Source organism: Pristis pectinata, chromosome 16 (assembly GCF_009764475.1).
Source record: "Pristis pectinata isolate sPriPec2 chromosome 16, sPriPec2.1.pri, whole genome shotgun sequence".
In the NCBI taxonomy this organism is placed as follows: domain Eukaryota; kingdom Metazoa; phylum Chordata; class Chondrichthyes; order Rhinopristiformes; family Pristidae; genus Pristis; species Pristis pectinata.
Window position 1 is genome coordinate 19,256 of NC_067420.1, and position 18,245 is coordinate 37,500.

Sequence of the window (18,245 nt, forward strand, 5' to 3'; positions counted from 1 at the left end):
AAGTCCTGCACGCTTATTTAGTGGAACTTTCATTTAACCAATGTAGTGTAGCAGTTAGCATAACGCTATTACAGCACCAGTGGCCCAGGTTCAATTCCGGCCACTGTCTGTAAGGAGTGTGTACATTCTCCCCGTGTCTGCATGGGTTTCCTCCGGGTGCTCCAGTTTCCTCCCACATTCCAAAGACGAACGGGTTAGGAAGTTGGCGCCAGAAGTGTGGCGACACTTACAGGCTGCCCCCAAAACACTCTATGCAAAAGATGCATTTCACTGTGTTTCAATGTACATGTGACTAATAGATATATAAAAAAATCAACGTACACAGCTCTTTACAAATTGTTGCCCCCACCCCCACTGCACTTAACTCCTTGCAGTCATTCTCAAATTGGACTTAAGATGTATTTTTAAATTGACAAAAATATATGTATAAATATTGACTAATTAAATTGATGCCTCAATTAAATAAATCCATCACATTTTGTTTTCTATCTTCAACATTAATCCATTATACATTTGCTGGCAATTTGATTTATATTCAAAATTACTAGTTTTATTAAGGCTTCTTACAAATACATTCAAAGGTTTCTGCACATTTTCAAGGTGGAGAAGTTTCTCACAAAATAAATGAATAACCTTTTTCAGAAATCTCCATTTCAAGAGACCTGTGAAAACTATGCATGGTATTGACAAGGCATATTCTGGAGGGTGTTACAAGATAACACTACAATTTGCTTTGTATTCCATTGCACATTAAATAGCCTTCCACATTAGGTACCATGACACAGAATCATTTGGACCAGAAATCATGAATAGCTGACCAGAAAGATGTTGATTCCAACAAAGTAGACTTGCTTTGGGAGTCAAAAATATCCAATTCCCCTGAGAAATTTGCACATTTACATAGAGATCAAACACTGACAGATGCTCAACCTTGTGCAAAATCACCATATTTGAAAATGTTGAAAATACAGCAGTAACTTAGCTTGCCCAGAATAAATTGTGCAATTACTACCTTTGTCAGATCTTGGTTTTGCACAGAAAGACTTTGATCCTCAACATTACCAAGCATAATTTCCAAGTAAATATTTAGGCATGATGTTTGCCAAATTATGGTATGTGCATGTGTGTGATGGAGACAGTTGTACACAAATTCTTGGAACAAAATTTCAAATGCCAATAAATTTGTTACTTAAAGACATTAGTGATCTTTGAGGAATACATTTTGAAATGTTAAATGATAACCCTTATATAGACTGCAAAGATAAGAAACTACATTCCAGAGAGCTATTAATTTTCAATCATGAGGAAAAGTAACTATTTAGAGATACCCAAGCTGATGCTAGATGGTCAAACCTTGAGGGTCAGCCGTTTTTAATATGAATGAATTACTATGTAGTTTCTGTGGTACGACAGTCCCAAGTGTTTGCCACAAACAATGTAAATATATTGTGGACCAGTTTAAAATTCCAGAGAGCATTTTGTTCCTTTCTCAAATCGATGCAGATTATTCCATGACCTGCACTTCTCACTACTGCTGGTTAGAAATCCCTGTTCTATAAATGTTTCCAGTTTAATTGTGTGGTCAGACTGCCATCAGTGATGATTGGGTAGTGCAGGGGAAGGCGCGATTCAGTTAATTCAATCTTCCCAGCCACGTAAACCTAATAATAATGTAACTCAACCTTCCGAGGGGAACCCAACTGCCAAGGTTGGAATATGGGGTCAGCCGTTGCAACTTGAGGTTGGCATTCTAATATCGCAGCTACTGACATACAACTACTTCAAAATCTCCATCTAAAGAGTGAATACCATACTTTCCTTCTCAGTACCTCCACTGAAAATATGGATGCACTTCTTCCCCCTAAAATATAAAACACATTAAATACCACGCACAATTTATGTGCAATGATTGTTATCCAATAAAGATGCATCCAAGTGTATTCATACAACTTAAGTCAATGTCAAACAGAAACGAATCTATCACAGCCATGAGTAAGGAAATTTACTACAATGCTTGGTCAGGGTTGCTGAAATCTTAAAAAAGCACTTAAAATCTTGTCTCAGTTACTGTTGGAGCTAAATCCAAATGGGGAAAAGAAACATGAAATAGACAAGCTTTTAACCCACTGAATTCATTCAAAAGCTTGCACGTTCACCATGACATAATGATGCTTTTCAATTAATTTGCTTCTCAGCTGAATGCTTTTCTCCAAGTATGTTTTTTTTAACCAAATGAAAAGTTATAAAGAAAAAAAGTGAGTTATCTTGTACTTTTCACTGTAATGGACTGAACTTCAGCACCAGTCACAATGCTTTTAAATAGCAGGTTCAAAAATATTTAAACTTGAAATAAGAATTTTTCTTCAAAAAGCTAGTCTAGTAGAAGATAAAACCAAACTTTGGTTTCCATGACTAAAAGGATTTAATTCAGGTTGACAGTCTTTAAAATAGGATTTAAATTAAAGAGAAAGCAATTCAGTCAACATTGATTTGGCTCCATACCATCAAATAACTGGAACACATAACATGCAGCTATGCAACACAGAACTATAAATGGAGCAGACTTTACCATAGTTAACATAGTTCTGAGGAAAAAGCTGAATTATGAGCCCACAGTACAAAACCAAATTCAGCAGTCACAGACCTAGGTAAATTGCTTTATGCCTGAACACTGTCACAGCGCATCATAGAAGATAAAGCAGTATTGTCAGACTTGCTTGAAGCCCCAGTGGGAAAACTCTGAAATAATTCTTTGTTCTTTTCTGGAAGCCACACTTCAACATTCAAATGTCACTTTCTTTTGGAATATCCGATGTTTGAATTAAGTATGGAAAGGGTCTGTGCTCTCAATGCAACCTGGAAGGAACAGCTTTTAGAAAGCAGCAGCAGAATGCCATGAACTTTTATAAATAGGACAGCCTCTCCTCATCACAGGTCCAACAGACACCATAACTGACTACACTACGAAATGTTTATTCCAGGTTATGTAATAGTCATGGTTAAAAGTTTCATTATGCTTAGAGAGACATTTACAGAAAAAGTTAAAATAATTTTGCTCAAAAGGGCAAGGTGATGGGTCAGCCTGGAGAACTGCATATTTATCATGTCAAATTCAGGGGCAATTAATCTCTGCCAACACAGGAAATGTGTACAAGCAACCAGCAATACTACACAATCTTCACTGCCAACAACTTGCCTCAATTTCCTGAATTATATTAAAGCCTGATAAAAATTAGGATGTTCTGTACTATGGACTCATGCGCACAGCTTACATTGTTCATTTGGTTCACATTATCATAAAGGATGTCACTTAACACCCTGATTAGAGCTCCCATCACACCGTCTAGGATTGAAGTGTTTGGAACTTGCAGGTGAACAGCAGTGGCTTTGAATAGTGTTTACTTTCCTTCATATGCTTCAATCTGCTGCAAGCCATTATGTTAGGGTCACTACAGCTCTAATGCACTTTGCACACAGGTGCCTAAAACGTTGGGCCTTGCTGATTTACTTCTGTCATATATTGCAGGTCCACACCATCAAGAAGTCGCACACAGTGGAGGTATTGCGGTTTGACACCTGAGAGAGGGTATAGTTCAGTCACTGGAGAAAAGGTCGCCAGCGGAAGGCAATGGTGCTAAACCACCAGTAACGTTGGGAAGCAACGATAGGTCTGGCAAATTCTGGATATGGGATTTCAGCTCTTTCCGAACTTGTGTTTACTTGAGCTAGTTTCCTGCTTATATTCCTGTAAAACAAAACTGAAAGTTATAGTGGAACAGTAAAAACCCTCTGTTCTACTTGGACTGCCAAATGTTATCAATTGAAATGAAACAGCATTTCACTGTTAAGACCCTGGAGAAAGTGTAGAATAATCTGATATACTAAATTTGAAAGCAAGTACCAAATTTTTATCTGTTTAAAGGCAGCATTACTGAACAGTTGCTTATGAAGAAAAAATCTCTAGTTTTGCACGGGAAGTACAAGAGCTTACTTAAGGCTCAGATTAACCTGCTGGATTCGACTGTTTTAAGTAGTTTTTTTTTAAAAACATGTATAGTGTTTAATACACCTCAAGTGGCTGTACAAGGAATGGCTGCTTCCTAGCTTACTGGTTTGTCCATCAGGTGAATATGTGTTTTCTCATTGGTTGGTTTTGCCACAGGTATCTAAAAGATTTTTTGATTGGATTATTGTTAGCGAAGGAGTATCTCTTATCTCAGGTATAAAAGGAGTCTTTTGTTAATCTCTCTCTTGCTCTCTCCACCCATCTGGCCCTGGTTCATTTTTAGTTCCTTTGTCTCGGCTCATCTCCTAGTAGTAAAGCTAGTGCCACGTGCTCCGTGACTGTTTCTGTTTCTTTGTTTTAAACTTTTCCGATAAAACTCTGTGAAGCACCAAGTTGTTTTCAACTCATTCTTGGACTCCCTGAAAGAACTTGTGGATTTGAAAATAACCAGATCCAACAAACCCTTGGATTTTAGTATGACACTGTCTGATGTTTAGAGATTAGGGTTGTAAGAGAGAACAAGGTACCCACTGCTAGTTTTTTCTCTTTCTCTCCAGGATCTCCTTCTGACTATTGATGTATTCAGTCAGCATTCTTGCCAGCTGCCTTCGGTCATCCAGCTCTGCAGCAAGCCGCCCATTGTATTCGGCTAACAGGCAAACAGGCCTCGTCAACAATTTTAGATAGCCTTTCAGCAGCTGCTTTATCTAGGTGTTGAGAGACAGACAAACATTAACATTGCAGCAAATTTTGAAGTTAGTTTCAGGAAAATTAACAGCAACCTAATTTCTGCAGGTAAATGTTTTCAGCTGCAAGAAGAAATAAAACTACCTTCAGGGATTTGTGGACACAACACAATGTGGGAAACCACGTTAAGTAGACCACTCAAATATCCTCAACTTGTGTGCGAAGAATCAATGTGGTGTTTATTATAGCTAAAATGTTATGACAAATCTATGCTAAACTACTTAATTGCCACAGATCATAAAAATGAGTAGCTATGCGTACATCTACATTCAACCTAATATAACTAAAAATAGGAACTATATGATAGGTACCTCCAAATTATTTATTTATATGATTTTAAAAATTTTAAAAAGGAAAAGCAACCACGAGGAGGAAACTAAGGCTAACACGCTGGGTGCGTCCACCTATTATACCTGCAACTACTCTTTTCGTAGACAGTGATAGACGCCAATTTCCAGTTTGATTTTGATTCACATCCCTAGCATTGTTACTTACTGCCATAATGGCTCATTAAGTTACTTATAATTTTATGAATGATATGCATTAATAATAAAAGCATACCATCCATCCCAAACAATGAATAATTATACAGCAAATTCATTACCTGCAATGTTCTCCAAGAGTGAAACATCTTGCACTTCTTGCGGTAATGACGCAATCTTCTGACGAACAGTTGCATCCCCGGATGCTGCATTTTCCAAGTCTTGCAAAGCTTTAATCAGATTTTCAGTCTTAAAACAAAGGAGAATATTAAGAGTATACTTGCTGGTGTAAACAAGAACATTTAATGTTATGTTTAACAAGATATTTAGATTCAGAAGGTATAATTAAGGAAAAAAGAAAATTAATTTGGCATGTTAATGAATTATACAAAATTTGATGTTATGAAAGTAGATAGTCTATAATAAGCTACTCAAAATGGATGAAGGATTCAAGTTTTCAAACAAATAAGAGGTGAAATACTGCAATTAGAGAGGAATACAAACATATAATCAGTGTGGACAATTCTGAAAACATTGTCAGAGAACATGAAAATGTGTGGATATTGGATGTTTAGTCAATAAGTACATTGAATTTTTGTGAACAAAGTTATTCTAAGCTTCACAATTAACAGAACAGTATTGTAAGCAAATGCAGAATATACAGTATACTGTTGTGTTACCTGTTTAGTACAGGAGCTATATCGGTTTTGAGGGTAACTTAGTATCTCAACCATGGGTGGGGCTGATATCAAATCTATGATGAATACTTATGATGCATCAATTTTTTCCATAGAAATACCCAACTTCACTGGCTAATAAAGCTGCTAGAAATAAGCAACTTATTCAACCATGTTATCATATTAGTTCAAGTATGTATGATAAATAGATATCCAGTGATAATTAAATGACACTGTGTAGCAAAGAACAACACACACACTCACTCTGAAGTCTTCAGGACTTTCAGCATCATATGTAATGGCTCTTTGACTTCAAATACATACCAACATTGGACCTGCACCAGTGTCAACAGGGGAGAAGTTGACTCTGTAATCGTCATCTTCTTCATCTTCAACAACTGGATAACTACGTTTTGGTGCTCGTTTCTCTTCACCTATGAAAACAAAAGCTTTTGCTAGTTATATTTTTGCATACAGTGAAATCAATTGGTTACGAGTAAATTGGTTAGCTCCAGCTGCACAAGATGTTCATAGATGTTTTCTGGAATAAAACAATCCAACATATTGGCGAAAATATGCAGACTACTTCCAAATATTGACAGTGAAAACACTACTAGAAAGTAGAGAGAAATACTAGAATGCACACAATGTTCAAAGAGTCTCCACTGTTATAGTAGTTCAACTCAAATCGTGCAATTTGTAATTAAGGAAATTTTGGGAAAGCAGTTAATTCTAAGAATGTTGAGTTCATTACTTATTGTGAAGGCCAAACTAGATGTGGAAATGAGAAATACTTCTTTTGGCTATTGCAATATCTGGATACTATAATCTTGGGCAACAGGTCGCTAAAGTAATGAGTGAATTATATTTTGGTCAGAGATGCTGTGTTTTGGATGACACATTAAACTGATATGAAAAAAAAAATCCCCGTGGCACAAATTGATTAGCAGGAATCTCTGAATATGCTGGTGAACATCTGTTGCTCCTAAAGCAGTAATAAAACAAATCTGTAAACTTGTCTGTAAACCATTTATGAGATGACAGAAAACTGCAGAGGAACCCAGCAAGACCATGTACACAGCAAAATGGTCAATCATTTCTTACTTTTGTTGTTTCTCATCTAGACAGAATGATAACCTGGCCAGCTGACAAATGACACAAGACAGCAGCTAAGGTATTTGGGAAAAGGTTGAAGCATAGGAATGACAGATTAGCAGTAATTACAAGAGCAGCTATTGTAGACTTCCCCACAATCAGAGACGGGGAGGGGGGAGAAAAAAAAGGGGAAAATGGGCAAGATAGAAGTGAAAACCTCAAAGGGAGCAATCTTGATTCTTCTGGCCCGCGAGGAGTTCCAGGAAAAGGACCCTCCTGGTAATCTGAAAACTCCCAATTTCATTTCACTGTTGTGCCTCCTAATCCATAGGAATCAATGCAATCATTGTAAAACTGAGATGAAAGCTCACAAATGCCCAGTAAAAACCACTTTAGATATGTTTATGTTATGTACTGGCAGTTCTCATTGATAAGCAAGACACATGAATAATGCAAAGAAACTTTTGTAAAAAAAAAAGTTGCAATGGGTGACATGACAGACTGGTCCAGTATTTTCTTTATGTTGAACCCCACCCACCCCAAACAGGGTGCTCCTACCCTTGTGGTGGAGACTAAATCATCCACTAACCACCAGATGTGCAAGGAATGGTCTGAGTTGCCTCATTGATTATTTCTCCCTGTGGAGAGATGCTCAATTTCAATCAATCACATCCCCATAGCAAAACAACTGAAAGAAAATTTATTAGATGGAGGCATTTGCAAAAATACAAACTTTGAACAAACCATGAGGTTTAATTTCACGAGGTATAATTTTAGCTCAAAACAACTCTCCATTACACTTACCACATTTTTCCTCCTTTTACAACATTGCCAATGTTTTCCTCACATTCTTCACATTTTGTAATTGATCATTTTATCTGCTGAGTTTGGTTCAGTGCTAGCTCTATGTGAATAAGTCATTAATTTAATATTTGTGCACACAAATCTAGACAAACTGAGGTAATACTGCATCTTCCTTCTCAGAATAAACTTCAAGTCAGGCCTCAAATGCCTCTTTTCATGTCCCTTGATTTCAACGCTGTTTGCAGGACCTTGTTGAAAGCAATTTGGTTGTTTCTGCAAACTACACATTAACTACGGCCTTATTTAAAGTAGTTCACTAACGGGCCTTGCACAGCCAGGGGATTGAAAGGTGCCATATAAATGCAACCCTATTTTTTACCCACAGCCCCTGCAATAACATCTAGGTTCTTGCACTTCCACTGGATTTTCAGCAAAACTAATGAAGTGTAATAAAACCCAATCATGAAAATACACCTTTTTAAAATACATCATTTGAAAAGAACCCAAGAACCCCTAGCCATCAATCAAGTCCTGAAGTCACACTAATCAGTTTGCATATAGTCACAACCAACTTTACAAAAAAAGGTAGAATAATTCCATAAATGTCATTTTAGGATGTATCTGATCTTCACAAGACCACAAACAACTCGAACCACTTTATGCAATTATTCCATCTTCTTTAGTAAGAGGTGGCATACTACAAACTCTCTAGAAACCTACTGACCTAAATATCTGGCTTCAGATGAGATGCTGGATGAAGAGTCAGACGCTGCTGATTCATGACCTTTCACAATCTCAACATTACGAGCTCTGTAAGATTGCGACTGCCTTTCACTGGATGATGGGCAAGATGGCAGATGACCATATACGACTTTAGAACCAGCACTGTCTGCAAAGATTAAATTTGCTGTCAGCAGGTAATTACTGTGGTAGAAAGTATTAGTTTTCACTGTACATACAAAATACTTTGATCCTTCATTTTAAGCTGCAGTTCTGTCAAAAAAAACTGCATCACAAAAAGTTATGTAAAGGACTGGGGAATTCTAAGTTAATACAATAACCCAAAAACTGGTGGACAGGCAATGACCACAATGCATTGCTACTGGCTTGAAGTCAATTAATGCTTGTGGAGTAGCAGTGAACAGTTCTCATGGCAGACCCAACTAAAGTTGAACTTCTGATGATGTAAGAAATGTGGAAAAAGAAAATGAAAATGGTATTGAATGTTCATAGTATTTGCCATTAAGTAATTTTTGGGAAATAATCCTGATTACTTGATACTAAAAATTTAAGTTTTCCACGTGGCCAGTATACTTTGCCATACTTAATATTTGTTGGCCGATTTTGTTTAGAATTTATTGCCAAACTCCCAGTCTAAACCAGTGAAAGCAGACTATAAAAGAGATTTAAATTACCACTGGCTGTGAAGCATGATAGATTTCACATCAATACAAGTACATTTATACAGTTAGCTGACTCAATATGGCAGTGTGAGTTTATGAGAAATATGACTAAATATCATTACATTTAGTCTAGTCAATACAGTTCCAACTTTCAACACTCTCAATAAGTGCTATATCGATTAAATGGTAGAAACACTTCTACATAGAGGAAAGAATGGAAAAGTAAAATTAATTGTTCTTGATTACAGCCTTAACAATGGCAGTAACAGTCTCTCTCTGTCCCCCCTTTCACTCGTTGAGGACATTTTTTGTAGCAATTACATACTTCAAATGTTAGACCCTACTACTTTGATTTAAGTCATTATACCTGCATTGCAGATTTATAAAAGGGAAAGGTCTAAAGATTTCCCATCTGGTTAGGTAGAGAAAACAAGATCAGTGTTACAATATATCCATAATGGATGGAAACATCAGTCTGCGCTGAACATAACTTGGAATGGATGACTCATCCTAGTCATATCATCTCATCTTGTGGTCATTTCATTATTTTATTGCTATAACTGTAGTTTCTTGCATTAATGGTTAATATCCCATATAAATTATAGCTCCAATTCCTTTGCTTTCAAAATAAGAGTCCTTTGCTCCTCTCAATATTATCACAGCTTATCTTTCAAAACAGTAATTTCTTCTTGTACAGCTTGCACAATTTATCTCGAATTTATACCATGTGACCTAGATTTTACAACTGTAATGACAACAAAACTGAAAACAATGTCTGGACTAAGCACAATTACAGTTAAATGTTGAAGTTAACAATGATTTTCACTTCTTCCACAGAGCAAACTATTTACAGTGTTCTCCAGCTTAATTTTCAGAAATTAGTGGTCTGACCAGAAACTTGTGTACTAAGAAATTCATCATAAAAAGCCCCAATAAAATTCTACTTTATTGAATGTCACAGGAATTTTTAAGTGGGGTACAAAGCCATAATTATTGCTTTAAAAATTCTCTGGCCCAAGAAATCCAATGTATGAATTTTTATTACTGCAAAAATATTTAAAGTCAGATGTACTTTAGAACTACTTTATTTTTAAACAAATGTTTCAACTTCTACCTTAAATTCAAATGCATGCACTAATGTTTATACTGTACTCCATAAAAATTAAAGTTAATTAAAATAGTGCTACCAAGTTCTTGGTTTGCAGTCTGAGAGATCTTCAACACATTTGGCTGCTCAGCCCAGTTACACAAGAGACACCAGACACCAAGACATCCCCCATACAGGTCCTCTCCAGATTGCAAACGCCCGATTTATAGACAGCCCATACACATGAGCAGCGTTTGGTAGACCAGTGGTATGGATGGAGATGGATTTGCTGGCTGCCACAAAGCCGCAGGCATCTTCTGCTGAGTGGGAATGGAGCATTTGTGTGCCTTCTCTCCCTGCCAATCCTTCTCCTTTCCCCAAGCCGTAACAATCAGTTGCTGGGTCTAGCCAAGCACAGCTAGGAACGATGAGCAGAATCACTCACCGAGTCAAAGGCCAAATGGCAGCCACTCTTCCCACACCTGCTCACTGTCCCATCACGGCCACTTCTGTGCTCCTCTCCCACAGAGCGTTTTTGGACATTTCCAACTTAGCAACAGGTTATCAACAGTTCTCAGGAGCAGAACCCTGTTGTAAACTGGAGACTATGTGTAACTGATATTGACTGACATGGAACAGGGAAACTTTGTGCTGCAGAATTTGCTTGATCTTTAAGAGAAGGTTTTAAAGTTAGTGGCAAGCACTACTGTTGCTACTTGCTAGTTCCTGTATTCTGTCTCTTCACGAGTTTCCCCCAAAGTCATTGCTGCAGTTTACATGTGATAATCTACTGAATTTTTCCCAGAGGTAAGTAAAAACCTTACACCACATATCTACATTGGATGCTTAGAGATCCTTCTATATTGGGTGAAGAGTTACCGGATACTATATATACGTGTGCATTAGGGTCAACTTTTTCTTTGCACACATGACATTGAATATTGAAGGTCTGCAAAAACAACCACTTGGGTACATGTATATTGTAACATTAACCAACAATGTTAAAGTGACAAATATAGCACATCATTCAGTGAAATAAACATCTGCTTTGAATTGACAGACAAGCAGAAAAAGCAAACACACTAAGGTGCATTGCCTGGCTCACGCTATATTTACAATTATTTAGACGAGTTAGATTTCCTTGAGGAATTATAACAGAACAGTAACATTACAATGCCAAGATCCTTCCCCAAAAGAGTAAATGGAAGTGTCACACATAACTTACAGTAAAAATATATTCTTTGTTATATCTTCAGTTACAGACCTGTAACATTATTTTTAGCTTACTGCATGGGATAAAATTAACATCATTGTTACATCAAAGCAAATGCACAATGGAGAGGTCAAAGCACATTCTAAAGAACAAAACAAATCAAAACCATGATCAAATTTTATTGTCGAATTTTAAATGATCACTTCATCCCCTGAAGACTTTATTTTCTTGATTCTTTTTTCCCTTGATTCACTCACTAACTTAGGTAAAATTTGTCTCAGAATTCTCATTTGCTGTACTTATTTTAAAGCTTCATAATTTTAAAAAGGGATTCCAAATAGTAATTTTAACTGCAAACATTTCCGAAACAGTTAAAGTCAAATGTTTTACCAAGAATATTTTCCTCCCATATAGCAGGAACTTTAAACCCTACTTAATTTATTAGCTTGGTAAAACAACATCAATTTAACCTTCCTATCACCATTCTCTATACAGCTTTATATTAGTATAAACCATCAGAATAAAAATTCACCCACAAATTCTTTCAAATGTAGCAAATGTTTACTTGCAGTACATCAGTGATTAATTCAGTGTTTTTTCAGCTTACACAGTAGAGACCTGCATTTGTGTTTTTAAAAAAGTAAATACATTGAATAAGCATCAGCAGGATACAGTTTTATTGGCTTTGCCAGGGTTTCAATTTAACTTCCAGTATAACTTAGTTATGATTTGTGACAACCAGAGAAGAGCACAATGAAAGTTTAAAATACATTTTATAAGTTGAATGATATATCCCAACAACTAACATTTCTAAAGAGCAAGCTATTGGGTTGTGCATTTAAAACCCAAATCAATGTTGGAGAGCTTTGTAATAATATTCAACCAACATTCCATATGGCTTCACCACTACTTCCTGTGGCTCGTAACATAGCATTTCACACCTTGTGCTTCTGCAATCCCCTTTAGCTTACACAACCATGCAAAGGGTGCTGACATCATTCCATTTTCTGTCCAAAATCAACTGCCAAGAGCCCACATTCTCTTAAATCCACTTGTATGCAAATCAAAAGAGACAATCCAGCTACTAATGCCCAACTTGTTCTGAATTCTGTCCACCTGATTAACTTCACTTGTTATACATGAGAATCTATCCCCATGCATCTTTCATTTACCACAATACTGCATCATTTATGCCAATATTATATTTCTACGTTTTTCTCATCTCAGTAAATATTTCATCTCTGCTCAAATTATCTTCAATTAGATTAGTGGAGAGCAGCATTTCTGCACGTAGGACATAAATTGTGCCATTTCTTCTCACAACACAGAATAGGAGCCCTATTCTGAAAATTTTCCAATTCTATTGTGACTCTACCTGTTAAAATATCTCTTATTTGTTTGACTCCACACTTTCCTTTTAAAAGGATTGAGTGGAAACACATACAAATCATCACCTGCTAACCACAAAGCCACATACGTGAAGGCAGTTGAGAGCAGGAACAACTGGTCCTCCAATATTCCAGAAATATGCAATAAATAACACACTGGATTTGGCACAAGCTCAAAGCAATACCAGTGAGCTTTCTTAAATACTCACACACCAAGCACAATTCATTCTCAACAAGCTCACCGATTGGTACAGATAGCTACCCCCATGTATCCACACTGAATAACTCTCAAGTTATAGCAAAGGCTTATCAAGCAGTTTATTGTAACTGAGTACCTGTCACACAAAGATAACGTGACTGATTGAGATTATAGCATGCAAAGTTACCACAAGGTCAGATTTCAATTTATTATGTACGTACCTACTGAAACTGGACTGCTGGACTCATCCACAGTTAACTTAAGCTGCTGAATAAAATCAACATCATACACAATTCTTTCTTGCCATATATTCAGGACTCGTTCCATTTGCTTCTTACAGCTCTGTTCAGATTCTCTGGGAGAAGAAATAATGAAGGTTAACAAAAATACCAGCAACATTATCATTTTGAATGAATGCTGCCAATATTGTGGTACTCTATAACGTAGTGGGGCACATAAAACATATACTTCGCATAGAGAAATCAGCAAGGTTTGGCAAAGTCCACAATGAATGCATGTTACAATTAACTTCTGTAAAAATAGTTTTGGAATGTTTATATCTTCAAAATCTATACTTTTGATGAAAAAATAGAACAAATTCATTAAGGCTGCCTACCCCACATTCAGTCAGACTTAGTGACATAATGCAAAACTGTAACACATCAAGGTACAGTTGTACATCACACCACTTTAATGTAAAATAAATCTATTGAATCAGACATCAGTGCTGTTCATCGTGAGTAGGTGCACTCAAAATGCCATTTTTTTTTAAAGTTAGTGCACAGTCCTCACTTCCTTGGTTACCTACAGCAGACCCACATAGAGCTGTCTATGGAAGTAGATCCATTCCCAACCAAGCCCAGTCGGTGGAAGTTGATCTGTTGTACCTCAGTAGATGAGCTCATACACCAGATGGACCTTTCCAACTTCTTTATGGACCAGTGACTCAAAGCAGCTTCATTGCTATGAGCAAGTCAATATTTTAGGTTAAAAGAAAAACGTACCTGGCAACATGTGAAAATGCATCCACAAGAACTCCTTCAAAGGCCTTGGTGAATTCAGGACCCTTTCTCTTACTGTTCTGAATGACATCATTAGCCAGATAGATGAATGTCAATTTCCTGCTTGGTTTAGCTAGATGTAGTTTAAAAATGATACTGTCAGTGAATATACAGACATTTATGTAGGTAACATAACTGCACTTTTAGTGGCAATTTTTTGGTTTTACACATATGCAAATTGGGAGTACAAGTCCACTCGGTTCTTCAAGTCTGCTGCACCATTCAATAAAATCTTGGCTGATCTGAATGTAACCTAAATGTTGTATTCCTGTTTACTCATGGTAACCTTTCATCCCCTTGCTTATCAAGTATACCTCTGCCTTAAAAATATTCCAAGACTATTCTTTCACTATCCTTTTAGGAAAAGAATTCCAAAAACTCAAGTCTCTGACAGAATAAAAAATTCTCTCTAGTCTATGTCTTAAATGGGTCACTTGTTAATTTTAAACAGTGACACCCAAGTTCTAAATTATCCCACAAGAAGGAACATCAGCTCCACATCGACCCTGTCAAACTCCCTCAGTTTCAATCATCGTAAAATTATAAAGGCTCCAAATTACAGTTAACTCATTCAAGGTGGTAACTGTTATTGGTTAAATATGTAATTTCTAAATCTACAAGGATCGATGGTATCCTTTGAGTTGATTGGATGGGCAGTGATTAAACTATGTGACAACCTCATGTTTATCATTCCTTCAAAATGGTAACTATATTTTGTTGGAAGCCTATAATGTTCAACTGGAAAAGCATCTCTAAAGTTCAACTTTACAGATATTTTTTTTTAAAGTTTTGATCACAAAATTTATTAGCTAAGATATAACTAATAGATTTTGTGATCAAAACTTTTTTTTATAAGTATCTGTAAATATATCCAGCTAAGATACAACTGGATCTCAAGTAGTTCTTGTCCTTGAACCTGCTTCAACAGTTGCCTTCATATCCCCAGCAAACCAGAAACAATAGGTTCAAACTATTGTACTAGTCTCTTAACAGTGATGCTGAAGTATTTTAAATGGAGATTCTAATTCACTGGAACTCCAAAATCAGAACAGAGCTTAGCTTTGGCACAGAACAATAAGTTACTAAAAGACACAGAGAGAATAGGTGGTCACAGTTGAAAGCATAGATAGAAACCCATGTTATGCTGCTAAATTTGCTTAAATATTCTCTCTCTCTCTCTCTCTCTCCCCACCCCCACCATAACAAGTATCATCTTCTATCTCCTTGGCCTTTGAATGCAAAACATTATTTTCATGCACCTGAATGGAAAGGCAAGACCAAGGCAAATTGACTACCAAACAACCTAAAAGTAAAAATGAAATTGAAAAACTGGATCACAAGCAGACAAGTTATAAGAGGATAAGACAAATTACTTATCAGAAGTAATTCAATGTATTGATATTTTCCCAATTGAAATATTACTTATTTTCATTGGTTTCAAAAACACTTAATTTCACACGAATGTTGTAGAATGACACCACAGAAGTGTGGGGAATAATACAAAGCTGGCATTGTTAATAATCATTGGACTATAAAAGTACATTAAACAATTATCCAAACATTATTAAAATTGGTTCCTCTAATTTGACTGCAATAAAATCCAGGAATGAATCTTTCAAGTTTCCTATTAGAATACAGCCAAGATAAGTGCTGGCATTTGACATCAATCCATTTATTCAAGTCATAAGATTATGGGGTCAAGTCCTTCTACAGAGATACACTGTGAAATCAGAACTGACAAACCACGATATTAATGAGGGAACGCCACAGGTATCAGACATTTCTTTTCAACAGGAAGTAAAAGATGTCTTTATAGTAATTTTTTAAAAGAGTAGCAATTAAGTCATTCCAGTGGCCTGAACAACATCTAACTTCAATTTCTCTCTACACCCCGTTCTGATCACTAAACTTGAAACATTAACTGTTTTCTTCCCCACAGATGCTGCCTGGTACCTCCAGTGCCAACTGTTGCTCATTTCACAGATTTCCAGCATCCTTATGGTCTGTTGCCTTATCCCTCTCAGTGAATCAGGTGGCCTTAGTACAACTGTGGGAGCTTTCTATGCGCAGCTTGTGTCAGGTCCGAACGCTAGCGATATGAGAGAGACCGATTCCGAGAAGTCCTGCGAAGGGAGGACCCGACAGGCGGAGGACCCGGCCGCCGTGTCCACCACCCCCCCCCCCCGGAACCCACTCACCGAGAGGCGGGGCTGCCGTGCCCCCACCCCACCCCCGCAGGGACCCCCCGGCCGCCGTGCCCCTCCCCCCGGGACCCGCTCACCAAGAGGCGGGGCTGACCCCCTCTACCCCCTGTCTCCGTGCCCCCCCTCCACCCCCTGTCTCCGTGCCCCCCACCCCGTCTCCGTGCCCACTCCTCCACCCCCTGTCTCCGTGCCCCCCCTCCACCCCGTCTCCGTGCCCCACTCCTCCACCCCCTGTCTCCGTGCCCCCCCTCCACCCCCTGTCTCCGGGCCCCCCCCTCCACCCCCTGTCTCCGTGCCCCCCCCTCCACCCCCTGTCTCCGTGCCCCCCCCCCGGACCCGCTCACCGATCTTCAGCTCCCGGTGCCAGACGTGCACGATGATGCCGGCGTGCTTCCGATGGTGGATGAGCCAGAGCGACAGCGTCTGCACGCTCTGCTGCGAGTTGCTCAGCTCAGCGAGCTTCTTCTCCAGCGCGCTTTCCGAGAAGGAGGACATCGCCCCGTGAGGAGAGGAGCCGCACGGCCGCCGACACCTCGCACTTAACTCTCCCGCCTGGCGAAATGGCGGCGTGACCTCTCACCCCACCCTCCAGGGGGTCAGAGGGTGCGGTCACCCGACACCAGACCACGTGACAGTGTTTGCCCGGGACTTCCCGCGTCAGCGCGCGGCCAGCGACGGTTGGAAACGTCACCCGCGCTCGCGCCGCTTACTCGGAGAAAAGGGGCGGCGGCGGCGGGTTGGCGGCTGCGGGCGGACGGACGGACGGACGGCGGCGGGTTGGCGGCTGCGGGCGGACGGACGGCGGCGGGTTGGCGGCTGCGGGCGGACGGACGGACGTTAATGTGCAGGCGCGAGTCTTGGGGGTGACGCTTAGGTTAACGCATGCGCGGTGCAGCTTTGGTGAGGCCGGGGAATGCACGGAGGTGGGTCGGGGAGAAGGGCCGAACTTTGGGGATGAACGGTGGGGGGTCATGGGGGAGAGGGGGTCATGGAGGAGTTCATGGGGGTGGGATGCTGTGGGGGGGTCATGGAGGAGGAGGAGGAGGAGGAGGAGGGGTGGGGGGGTCATGAGGAGGAGGAGGAGGAGGAGGAGGAGGAGGGGGGGGGTGGGGGGGTCATGGAGGAGGAGGAGGAGGAGGAGGGGGGGTGGGGGGTCATGGAGGAGGAGGAGGAGGAGGAGGGGGGTGGGGGGGGTTCATGGAGGAGGAGGAGGAGGAGGAGGGGGGTGGGGGGGTCATGGAGGAGGAGGAGGAGGAGGGGGTGGGGGGTCATGGAGGAGGAGGAGGAGGAGGGTGGTGGGGGGGTCATGGAGGAGGAGGAGGAGGAGGGGGTGGGGGGGTCATGGAGGAGGAGGAGGAGGAGGGGGTGGGGGGTCATGGAGGAGGAGGAGGAGGAGGGGTGGGGGGTCATGGAGGAGGAGGAGGAGGAGGGGGTGGGGGGGTCATGGAGGAGGAGGAGGAGGGGGTGGGGGGGTCATGGAGGAGGAGGAGGAGGGGGTGGGGGGGGTCATGGAGGAGGAGGAGGAGGAGGGGGTGGGGGGGTCATGGAGGAGGAGGAGGAGGAGGGGGTGGGGGGGTCATGGAGGAGGAGGAGGATGAGGGGGTGGGGGGGTCATGGAGGAGGAGGAGGAGGAGGGGGTGGGGGGGTCATGGAGGAGGAGGAGGAGGAGGAGGGGGTGGGGGGGTCATGGAGGAGGAGGAGGAGGAGGAGGGGGTGGGGGGGTCATGGAGGAGGAGGAGGAGGAGGGGGTGGGGGGGTCATGGAGGAGGAGGAGGAGGAGGGGGTGGGGGGGTCATGGAGGAGGAGGAGGAGGGGGTGGGGGGGTCATGGAGGAGGAGGAGGAGGAGGGGGTGGGGGGGTCATGGAGGAGGAGGAGGAG

The 18,245-nt window shown here is 40.3% G+C and overlaps 1 protein-coding gene and 1 pseudogene across 5 annotated transcripts in view; one reads left to right on the forward strand and one right to left on the reverse strand.

Moving 5' to 3' along the window:
- Positions 1-534: 534 nt before the first annotated feature.
- Positions 535-16,983, reverse strand: LOC127578709 (regulation of nuclear pre-mRNA domain-containing protein 1B-like; annotated as a pseudogene).
- A 146-nt stretch (positions 16,984-17,129) lies between these two features.
- tti1 (TELO2 interacting protein 1) overlaps positions 17,130-18,245 on the forward strand; it is a 39,628-nt gene continuing 38,512 nt past the window's right edge. For 3 of the 5 annotated variants that reach the window (XR_007957562.1, XM_052031039.1, XM_052031038.1), the window contains exon 1: positions 17,152-17,289. The gene's annotated coding sequence lies outside the window, so the exon portion shown is untranslated. Of the gene's footprint in view, positions 17,290-18,245 lie in introns of all 5 variants that reach the window. The other 2 variants (XM_052031036.1, XM_052031037.1) reach the window with 2 other exon arrangements.